This window comes from Desmodus rotundus, chromosome 13 (genome assembly GCF_022682495.2).
Source record: "Desmodus rotundus isolate HL8 chromosome 13, HLdesRot8A.1, whole genome shotgun sequence".
Classification (NCBI taxonomy): Eukaryota; Metazoa; Chordata; class Mammalia; order Chiroptera; family Phyllostomidae; genus Desmodus; species Desmodus rotundus.
In genome coordinates, this window is record NC_071399.1 from 28,953,243 (window position 1) to 28,962,786 (window position 9,544).

General features: G+C 40.6%; 1 pseudogene; it reads right to left on the minus strand.

Moving 5' to 3' along the window:
- Nucleotides 1–689: 689 nt before the first annotated feature.
- LOC112321450 (keratin, type I cytoskeletal 18 pseudogene) lies at nucleotides 690–7,877 on the minus strand (annotated as a pseudogene).
- Between the last annotated feature and the right edge of the window lie 1,667 nt (nucleotides 7,878–9,544).

Genomic DNA, 9,544 nt, shown 5'->3' on the forward strand with positions numbered 1-9,544 from the left:
AAGGACTGTAAAGACAATTGGCTTACTAGGCATCTTTTGGCTTTTCAATTTTTTATTGTTGATATGGGGAACTACCTCAGATTTTTAGTTTTCTTCCTAATAGATGCAGTGGAATTTAATCGACCTCTGGGAATGATCATGGAGGACAATACAAATATTTGCAGTGTTCATTAGTAATATTAAGTAAGCTCTCTATTCTATTCCATTGATTTATGTGTCTGTTTTTATGCCGATACCATGCTGTTTTGATTATTATGGCCTTATGGTATAGTTTCATATTAGGTAATGTGATTCCTCCAACTTTGTTCTTTTTTCTCAGGATTGATGTTTCTATATGGGGCCTTTTGTGGTTCCATATAAATTTTTGAAATTTTCATTACAGTTCTTGTGAAATATGTTGTTGGAATCTTAATAGGAATTGCATTGAATCTATAGATTGCTTTGGGTAGTATAGACATTTTAATGATGTTAATTCTTCCTATCCATGAACATGGTATATACTTCCATTTATTTGTCTCTTCTTCAATTTCTTTCTTCAGTGTCTTATAATTTTCTGAGTACAGGTCTTTTACATCCTTGGTTAGGTTTATTCCTAGGTATTTTATTTTATCTTTTATTTATTTATTTATTTTCAATGAACTTTTTATCGGCCTTTGGCCCTGCCATGGGGTGACCCACTTCTGCTGCCTTTAATGCCTCAGAACTTTGGTGTCATTGACCTCAGACACCACTTTGCCATCCACAATCCTATGGGTCATGGTCTTTTGGGTGGTTTGTAAGGAGTGGCTCTTGTCCAGGGCGTCAACAAGATTGAAGTTCTCCCCTTCTTCTAGTAGGCTGTGGTAGGTGGAAATCTCAGCCTCCAGCTTGACCTTGATGTTCAGCAGGGCCTCATACTCCTGGGCCTGGTGCTGCCCCTCTGCCTGGGTCTGGGCCAGCTCTGACTCCAGGTGCAGCAGGATCCCATTGAGTTGTTCCATCTGCATGACATAGCACGTCTCCACCTCCCTCAGGCTGTTCTCCAAACTGACCTTCAGATTCCTCATTGAGTCCAGGTCATTCTCCAATGACTGGACCATATGTCTCAGCTCCATGAATGTCATCTCAGCAGTGCCTATCTCAGTGGTCTGCAAGGTGAACACTGTGGTGCTCTCTTCAATCTTATGGGACCAGTACTTGTCTAACTCCTCTCGGTTTTTCCGAGTCAGCTCATCATACTGGGCCTAGATGTCTGCAATGACTGTGCTGAGGTCCTGAGATTTGGGGACATCCAAATCCACAGTAACCCAGAATTGGCAATTTGGTTTTATAGACCATTTACTTCCTCCTCGTGGTTCTTCTTCATGAAGTGCAGCTCCTTGAGAGCATCAATCTCTGTCTCTTGATGCGGCTGAGTGATATTGGTGTCATCAATGACCTTTCAGAGCCCATTGATGCCATCCTCCACAGACTGGTGCATAGCCAACTCTGTCTCATACTTGACTCTGAAGTCATCAGCAGCAAGACAGGCATTGTCTATCTGCAGAACAATGCTGACATTGTCCACAGAATTTGCAAAGATCTGAGCCCTCAGATCCTCGATGGTCTTGAAATAATGACCCCAGTCTCTGACCTGGAGTCCCTTCTTCTCTGAGTGTTCTGGATTTTGATCTTCAGGTTCTGATTATCAGTCTCCAGGTTTCTCACTTTCTCTAGGCTGCCATTCAGGCATTGCATAGTCTCCTTTCTGCTCTGGATGCCTCCTATGCCCACCAGACACCCTGCCATCCCTGCAGCAAAGTCCCTGGATCCCCAGCTGCCCCTCATGCTAGTGGAGTGGGACACTGAGATCCGGGGGCCTGAGCCCCCAGTGCTGCTGGCAAACCAGACCTAGTAGCTGGGCAACTGCATGGATCCCAGTATCTGGTAGCTTGTGGAGAAGCTGGAGCATGTGCTGAATTCATCTCATGTTGTTCAGGGAGGAAGGTGAGAAACTCTGACTCAGGTTGAAGTGGCTTCTTTTTAAAGCAATTATAAATGGGATTGTTTTCTTAATTTCCCTTTCTGTTAGTTGGTTATTGGTGTATAAAAATGAAACTGATTTATGGATATTAATTTTATATCCTGCTACTTTGCTAAATTCATTTATCAGTTCTAGTAGTTTCTTGGTGAAATCTTTGGGGTCTCTCTATGTACAGTATGATGTCATCTGCAAATAAAGACAATTTTACTTTTTCCTTTCCAATTTGAATGCCTTTTATTTCTTCTTCTTGTCTGATTGCTGTGGCCTACAACTTTATGGTCAATTAATATTTGACACAGGAAACAAGCACATACAATGGGCTAAAGATAGTTCATTAAATAAATGGTGTTGGGAAAATTAGACAGATACATGCATATAAATTAAAGTAGACCACCTTCTTATACCACACACAAGAATAAATTGAAAATGGAGTAAATACTTAAATCTTAGACCCAAAACTATAAAAATTCTAGAAGAAAACATAGGCAGCAAAATCTTGCACATAGCTCATAGCAATATTTTATCATATATATTTCTTGGGCAAGGAAAACAAAAGGAGAAATAAACAAATGGTGTTGCTAACTAACTACATCAAACTAAAAAGTTTTTTGCAGAGCAAAGGAAATCAACAAAATAAAAAGACAACTTGCAGAATGGGAGAACATTTTCACCAATACATCTGATAAGGGGCTAATATCCAAAATTAATAAAGAACTTACAAAACTCAACACCAAAAAACCAAACAACTCATTTAAAAAATGGGCAAAGGAACTGAATAGACACTTCTCCAAAGAGGACAAACAAATGGCCAATAGACATATGAAAAGATCCTCAACATCACCAATAATCAGAGAAATGCACATTAAAACCACAATGAGATATCACCTCACACATTTCAGAGTGGCTATCATCAATAAAACAACAAACAACAAATGCTGACAAGAATGTGGAGAAAGGGAGACCCTTTTGCACTGTTGGTGGGAATGCAGATTGGTGCAGCCACTATGGAAAGCAGTATGGAGATATCTCAAAAAATAGAAATGGATCTGTCTTTTGGCTCAGCAACCTCAATTTTAGGAATATATCTGAAGGAACCCAAAATACTAATTCAAAATAACATAAGCACCCCTATGTATAGGGAACCGGTCCGTGTGGCAGTGGCAAATGTAGCCCAGCTCCTGATTCGGAAAACTGGAGGGAGCGAGTTGGCACACAGAAACTGGGCCCACAGATCAGTTTTCCCATGGGGAATCAGGCCTGTATTGTACCTAGGTTGCTTTTTGTTAAAACTCCCTCACCGTGAATTGAGGCAGCAAATGTTTACTACATATCTTTAAAGTAACTTCCTAAAATCTGTGCTAAACCTCCCAAGTATGGAGTGTAACCAGTTCAAACACTTTTCCCCTTGCATTTGCAAACATCTTTTTCTTTGTAGTAATTAGCAACATCATCTCCTTTGTTATCTGTAAAAAGTAATCACCTAAAGAGAACCTGTGCATAGAAAATGAGAACCATCCTTGATGTAATGTGAACAGAAAAGCAATAAAAGCCTGTCCAGGCAGGGGCCAGGGCCCTCTCTCACTTAGAGAGTGGCTGTGCCATCCCTTTTCTCCACAGGACTTCTGTAGGCCATGTGAATTTGTTCGTCACAGCCACACCACACGGACCCTGCTGGCTGGAATCCACATTACCTATGTTCATTGCGGTGTTATTTACAATCACCAAGATATAGAAGCAGCCCAAGTATACATCAGATGAGTGGATAGAACAACTATGGGACATTTGCACAATGGACTACTACTCAGCTACAAAAGAGAAGAAAATTTTACCCTTTACGACAGTATGGATGGACCTGGAGAACCTTATGCTAAGTGAAATAAACCAGTCAGAGAAAGAGAAATACCATATGATTTCATTCATATGTGGATTCTAATGAACAAACAAAGCAGAGACAGATTCATAGATAAAGAGCAGGATGGCAGGTAAGGGGGAGAGATGTTAAGGGGTGGAGGGATTGAGCAAAAAGAAAAAAGAACTCATGGACATGGACAACAATGTGGTGATTGTGGGGGTGGGCAGGTGAATATAAGGGGACTAAATAAAAATGGGAAACATACAATAACAATAAATTAATAACTTAAAAAAAGAAATATTAAGTAAGCATGGCAGGTTCCATGTCCCACCTAAGTTAATGGTCTGGCTGCCCACTGCCTTGACAGCAAATACTTGAGAGGCAGGTGCTGATGTAAAGGAAAGTGGTTTTATTCAGGTTCCAGTGACCTAGAAGATGGGTGATTCCTATCTCATAGCCCATCTTCCCATCACAGTGCAGGCAGCGGTTTTTATAAGGAGGGTGAGGGGCAAGGAAAACAAAGACATCATGGGGAGAGGCTGTGGATGTGCAGGCAGTGTCCCGATATGCTGGTCCCAGTATGGATCTTTAATGTCAGCATCCTGAAGCTGGTCCACGCCAGCCAGATTTCTGCAGTTGAGTGATCTGTGTCACCTGAAGTCATGGTCAGGGCCATTTCTTGTACAAGCAGGAATTGGAACTGCTGGTGCCCTCAATATGTTCATAAAGAAGCTGTCAGTATGTAAGTTATTTTTATCAGTTTGTTAGTACATCTGATGCTAATTCTTTTTCATGGTATGTTAGAGTAGTATAAAGTTTTTATTTCCTGTTACATGATGACATACAGACCTGTGGCATGGACGCATGCTATTCAGGCTACTGGTCCAAGTGTGATCCTTGTAGCCTTAGCACAAGGGAGGGAAAATACAAATGAACAATGGCACCATCAATGAGAGCAGAATTCTGACACCACTGTAGTGACCACTCAGGAAATGAAACTAACATCCACAGTAACCAGTCCAGGTAGTGAAATTATTTTCCATGTTAACCAGTCAAGGAAGTAAGACTATCATCTCTAGGGGGAAGAAGAATTTTTCTCTACTTTTCTAGGGTCTTGTAGCAGGTCTTGATAGTTAAATATACATGATATTAACAAGAGAAAAATAACCAAATTTAATTACATATGTACATGCAGGAATTCTGTATACAGGGGAGTCAAGACCCCACATTCATTAGAGGTTCGGGGACAGAAAGGTAAAATGAGGTATATGACATCCTAAACTAAGGAATGAGGTAAGATGCCTAAGGCTACAGAGTGCAGGAAGGTAGCTCATAAGATGTAGCTTGTTTGGTTAGGGAGTCGTTCAGATATGCCAAGGTTGTGGGTTTGATCTCTGGTCAGGGCACATACAAGAAGCAACCAGTTGCCCTAGCTGGTGTGGCTCAGTGGATTGAGTGCTGGCCTGGGAGCCAAAGGGTCGCTGGTTCCATTCCTAGTCTAGGACACATGCCTGGGTTGCAGGCCAGGTCCCCAGTAGGGGGCCCATAAGACACAACCACACATTAATGTTTCCTCCCTCTCTCCCTCCTTTCCCCTCTCTAAAAATAAATAATTAAAATCTTTAAAAAAAAGAAGCAACCAATGAATGCATAAATAAGGGCAACAATAAATCGATGTTTCTCTCTCTCTCTCTTCCCCTTCCTCTCTCTCTCTAAAATCAATTCATAAATTAAATAAAAAAATTTTAAGACCCCATTTTAAATTCTTTAAGGGAAAGGTAAAAATTTCTCTTGTGCCAGTATCTTGATTTCCTTCAGCTTAAAATAATCCATGTGTTAAAATAGAACATCTTGGGGACCCTGCTCTGAATCCTTTCGCATCCACAGTTACCAATTCAGGAGATAAAATTACCACCTACAGAAACCATCCAGGAAGTGAAACTACCATCCGCAGTTATTACTCAGGAAGTGCAGTTCTTTCAATAGTAAATAGACCAAGAAGTAAAACTATCTGCAGTAACCATCCAGGTAGTTAAACTACAACTCCTGCAACAATTGGCCCCAAATGCTCCAAACCCGACCAATTACTGTAACTTTTCTAATTTTTATCTCCACTTTTAACTTAGGACCAACCAGAGAAAGCTGGGGTGGTGGTGGAAGGAAGCTTTGGGCCTTTCCCTGTAAAGCTGTAGGAAGCAAAGCCAGAGAGATCCACCCTGGGCAGGCGTGTCCTAAAGAGCCATGGAAAACAACATAAATTTATAATATTACCAGTTCTGGAGGCCACAAGTCCAAATTGAGTCTCAATGGGATATACACACACATACACTATTGGCTCTGTTCCTCTGAAGAACCCTGACTAATGCAGTCATGGATAATCCAGAATAATCTCTCCACTTCAAATTTAGATAATTAACAATCTTAATTCCATCTACAGCCTTAGTTACCCTTTTCCATATAGCTCAAAATATTCACAGGTCCTTGGGATTATAGGCCTAGGGACATAGACATTTTGGGGGGACCACTTTTCTGCAGAAAAAAATGTCTTTCATCCATTTTCTAATTAGATTTTTTTACTGTGGAATTTGAAAGTTCTTTATATATTCTAAATATAAATGCTTTGTTAGATGTGTGACTTGCAAAAAATTTCTCCCAGTCTGTAGCTTGTCTTTTTATCTTCTTCATAAGGTCTTTTGTAGAAAAACAATTGTTTTTAATTCTGCTGACATCCAATATATTGATTTTTTAAAAGATGGAATATGCTTTTCATGTCATGTCAGCAAACTCTTCACCAAAAGCCTTAGGTCTTGAAGATTTTCTCCTATGTGATAAAAACTTTCGTAATTTTACATTTAAATCTATGGTTGAGTGTGATAAGGTGTGTGGGTTAGTTCAAAGTTTTCTTTTTTCACCATTAGATTTATAATTGCTCTCACACCATTTTCTGAGATGGTTATTCTTCTTCCAATGAATTGCTTTTGCCTTTTTGTCAAAAATCAGTTGGCTGTAATTGTGTGGGGCCATTTCTGGGTTCTCTCTTCTGTTTCATTGATCAGTGTGTTATGCCTTCACCAATGTTACACTGATTTCTCAAGCTGTGTAAAAAAATGCTGGGATTTTAATGGGAATTGTGTCAACCTGTACATAAATTTGGGGATAATTGTCAATTTTTTTTTGCGTGAATTGAAATGAGCATGCACTTTTTTTCTTCATTAGTTTGCTAATATGGTCAATTACATTAAGGAATTTCTATTGTTTTACATTTTAAACACTGATTCTTTTCTGTTTTCTTTATTCTGCTATTGAGTTCATCTTGTGAGTTTTAAAATATTTCAGATACAGACTTTTTTATTTCTAAACTATCATTTGGTTCTTCTTTATATTTTCTATTTATTTGCTGAAACTTCCTGTGTCTTTGTTGAGACTATTTTTTTCATTTGTTTCAAGCATATTTTCTAATGCTTCTTGAAGCATTTTTATGATTACTGCTTTAAAATTCTTATCAGATAATTCTAACATTTGTGTTATTTCAATGTTGGCATCTGTTGATTATATTTTCTTGTTCCATTTGTGATTTTACCGGCTTGTGGTGCGACAAATGGTTCTTGATGGAAACTGGGACCCTGTGGGTGTTACAAGACGGGCTCATCTGGAACTGTCCTGCAGCAGGCCTCTGATGTGTCATTCTGGGGTGACTTCCAGGCTCCCCTGCTTTTACGCTCTACCATGACCCAAACGGGTGGGCTGGGAAGCAGTTCTATAGCCCAGCGATGGTACAGTGTAAGTCTAGGTTCCCCACTCAACTTCTGCTTGTGGGCTGGGGACAGGTCTGCATTTTTTTCTGCAGTGTTTGGTTGCAGTAAAGATGTTACTGTGTAAACGCAGTCTATCTGTTCCTTTTTCTTGGGCTGGTGAGAGCAGGCTTTTCTCATCTGGGTCCACGGGCATTTCCAGGTTGCCAGCTTCTTCAGCACCCTGTTGGGATTCATGGGGCAAACCAAGAAGGTAGGAACTCACTGTCATGTCGTTCCTTGGCCTGAAGTCCCTTGTCCATCTGCCTTCTCTGTACCTTCTGCAGACTTCTCACATTTGTTTCGTGTGTTGTGTCCAGGGTTTCTTGTTGTACTTAGCCAGGAGAACAGGGAAAAGTACATCTGCTTCAATTTTGCCAAAGTAGAAGTTCATGCATGCTCTCTTAAGGAAAACATTTCGGGGGCATGTGTCTAGCTTGTTTAAGCTGTGGAGAGACAATGCACACTGTGGTTAAGAGGTAAGCTTGAGCCTGGCTTGGGCCGTGTGGCTCAGTTGGTTGGAGTGTCGTCCTGTACACCAAAAGTTGTGGGTTCAATTCCCGATCGGGGCGCATTCCTAGGTTGTGGGTTTGATCCCTGGTTGGGGCGAGTATGGGAGGCAACTGATCAATATTTCTCTCTCACATCGATGTCTGTCTGTCTGTCTGTCTATCTCTATCTCTCTTCCTCTCTGTAAAAAAATCAATGAACTTACCCATCAATGAACTTATCCTCGGTGAGGGTTAAAAAAGAGAGGTCAACTAGGGTCAGATAGGCTGACTTCCTAGTTTAGCCACTTACTAGCTGACGATTACCCTCTGGTAAATCAGCTTCTGCATAATCCCAGCTGGCTCTCGTCCCAGTGGTGTTTTGTCTCTGGGCCTCTGCTGTTTGCTGCTATACCTTGGCTCCTGACATGTTTAAGTCCAGGGGAAGATTCTGTGCTGGCCAGGTGCTGAGCAGGTGAGGTTGACAAGATTTGGGGGTTCTGGTAAGGAAGATTTTTTGAGGCACTTTTGGCCACAGAATAAATCCATGGAGTCACCAGCTCGTGGTCCTTCAGTGTGGTGTAAGAACTTGGAAGGGCTGGGATCTGCGGAGAGAACCCAGAGGCCAGGGAGGGGATGGCAGCAGACACACATTTTTCAGGCTTCCAAGTTCATAAAATAAATCTGCTTCCAGAAAACTCGAGAGGAAAAAATGGGACATTTTGACGTACCAGGAGGCCTTGGAATAGTGGGACCAGGTGACTGTTAGACAATACATCTGTATGTCACCAGATGCTCCAATTAAAGGTCATTTTCAAAGCACATTTATAGTTGTTTTCACTTATGAAAATACCCTGGAGACCCATAATTTGGCAACATACACATAATCAATTGTTTCAAAAGCAGAAGTGATGCTGGCTATTATAATGTAAACTGTTTTCTAAATGAAAGAATTAAAGGAACATAATTGGAGAAGTACACAAACAGTGGTTAATATACTGCTTCTTGCAAAGACATAGTACAACTTATAATCTTCCTTTATGGTGTATGTTGTCAGTGTTTAATCAGGCGTGTGAATGTATTCAGGTGTTAAACCGTTCTATTAGCTGGGATGTTGCACTATATTTACTGAGATGTTTATGTTATATTGTTGTTGGCTCTCTGAGCTTCTCTTTCTCTTGCTCCTCTTTCTCTGGTCTCTGCAATCTGTATAATTGTCTTCTTACTTTTGTCTTTAGAAAGCTTTAAATAGAGTTACTGAGAACGATTAACTGTGTCAGAATCACAAAGTTCTGGTGCTTTACAGATTAATTACAGGGACTTGTTATGCTGATGATTTAAAAAGTGAACTGGGACCTGGGTCTAGCATGGAGGTCACCATGGGGTGGCAGCCAGTGGCCCTTTGTACCCT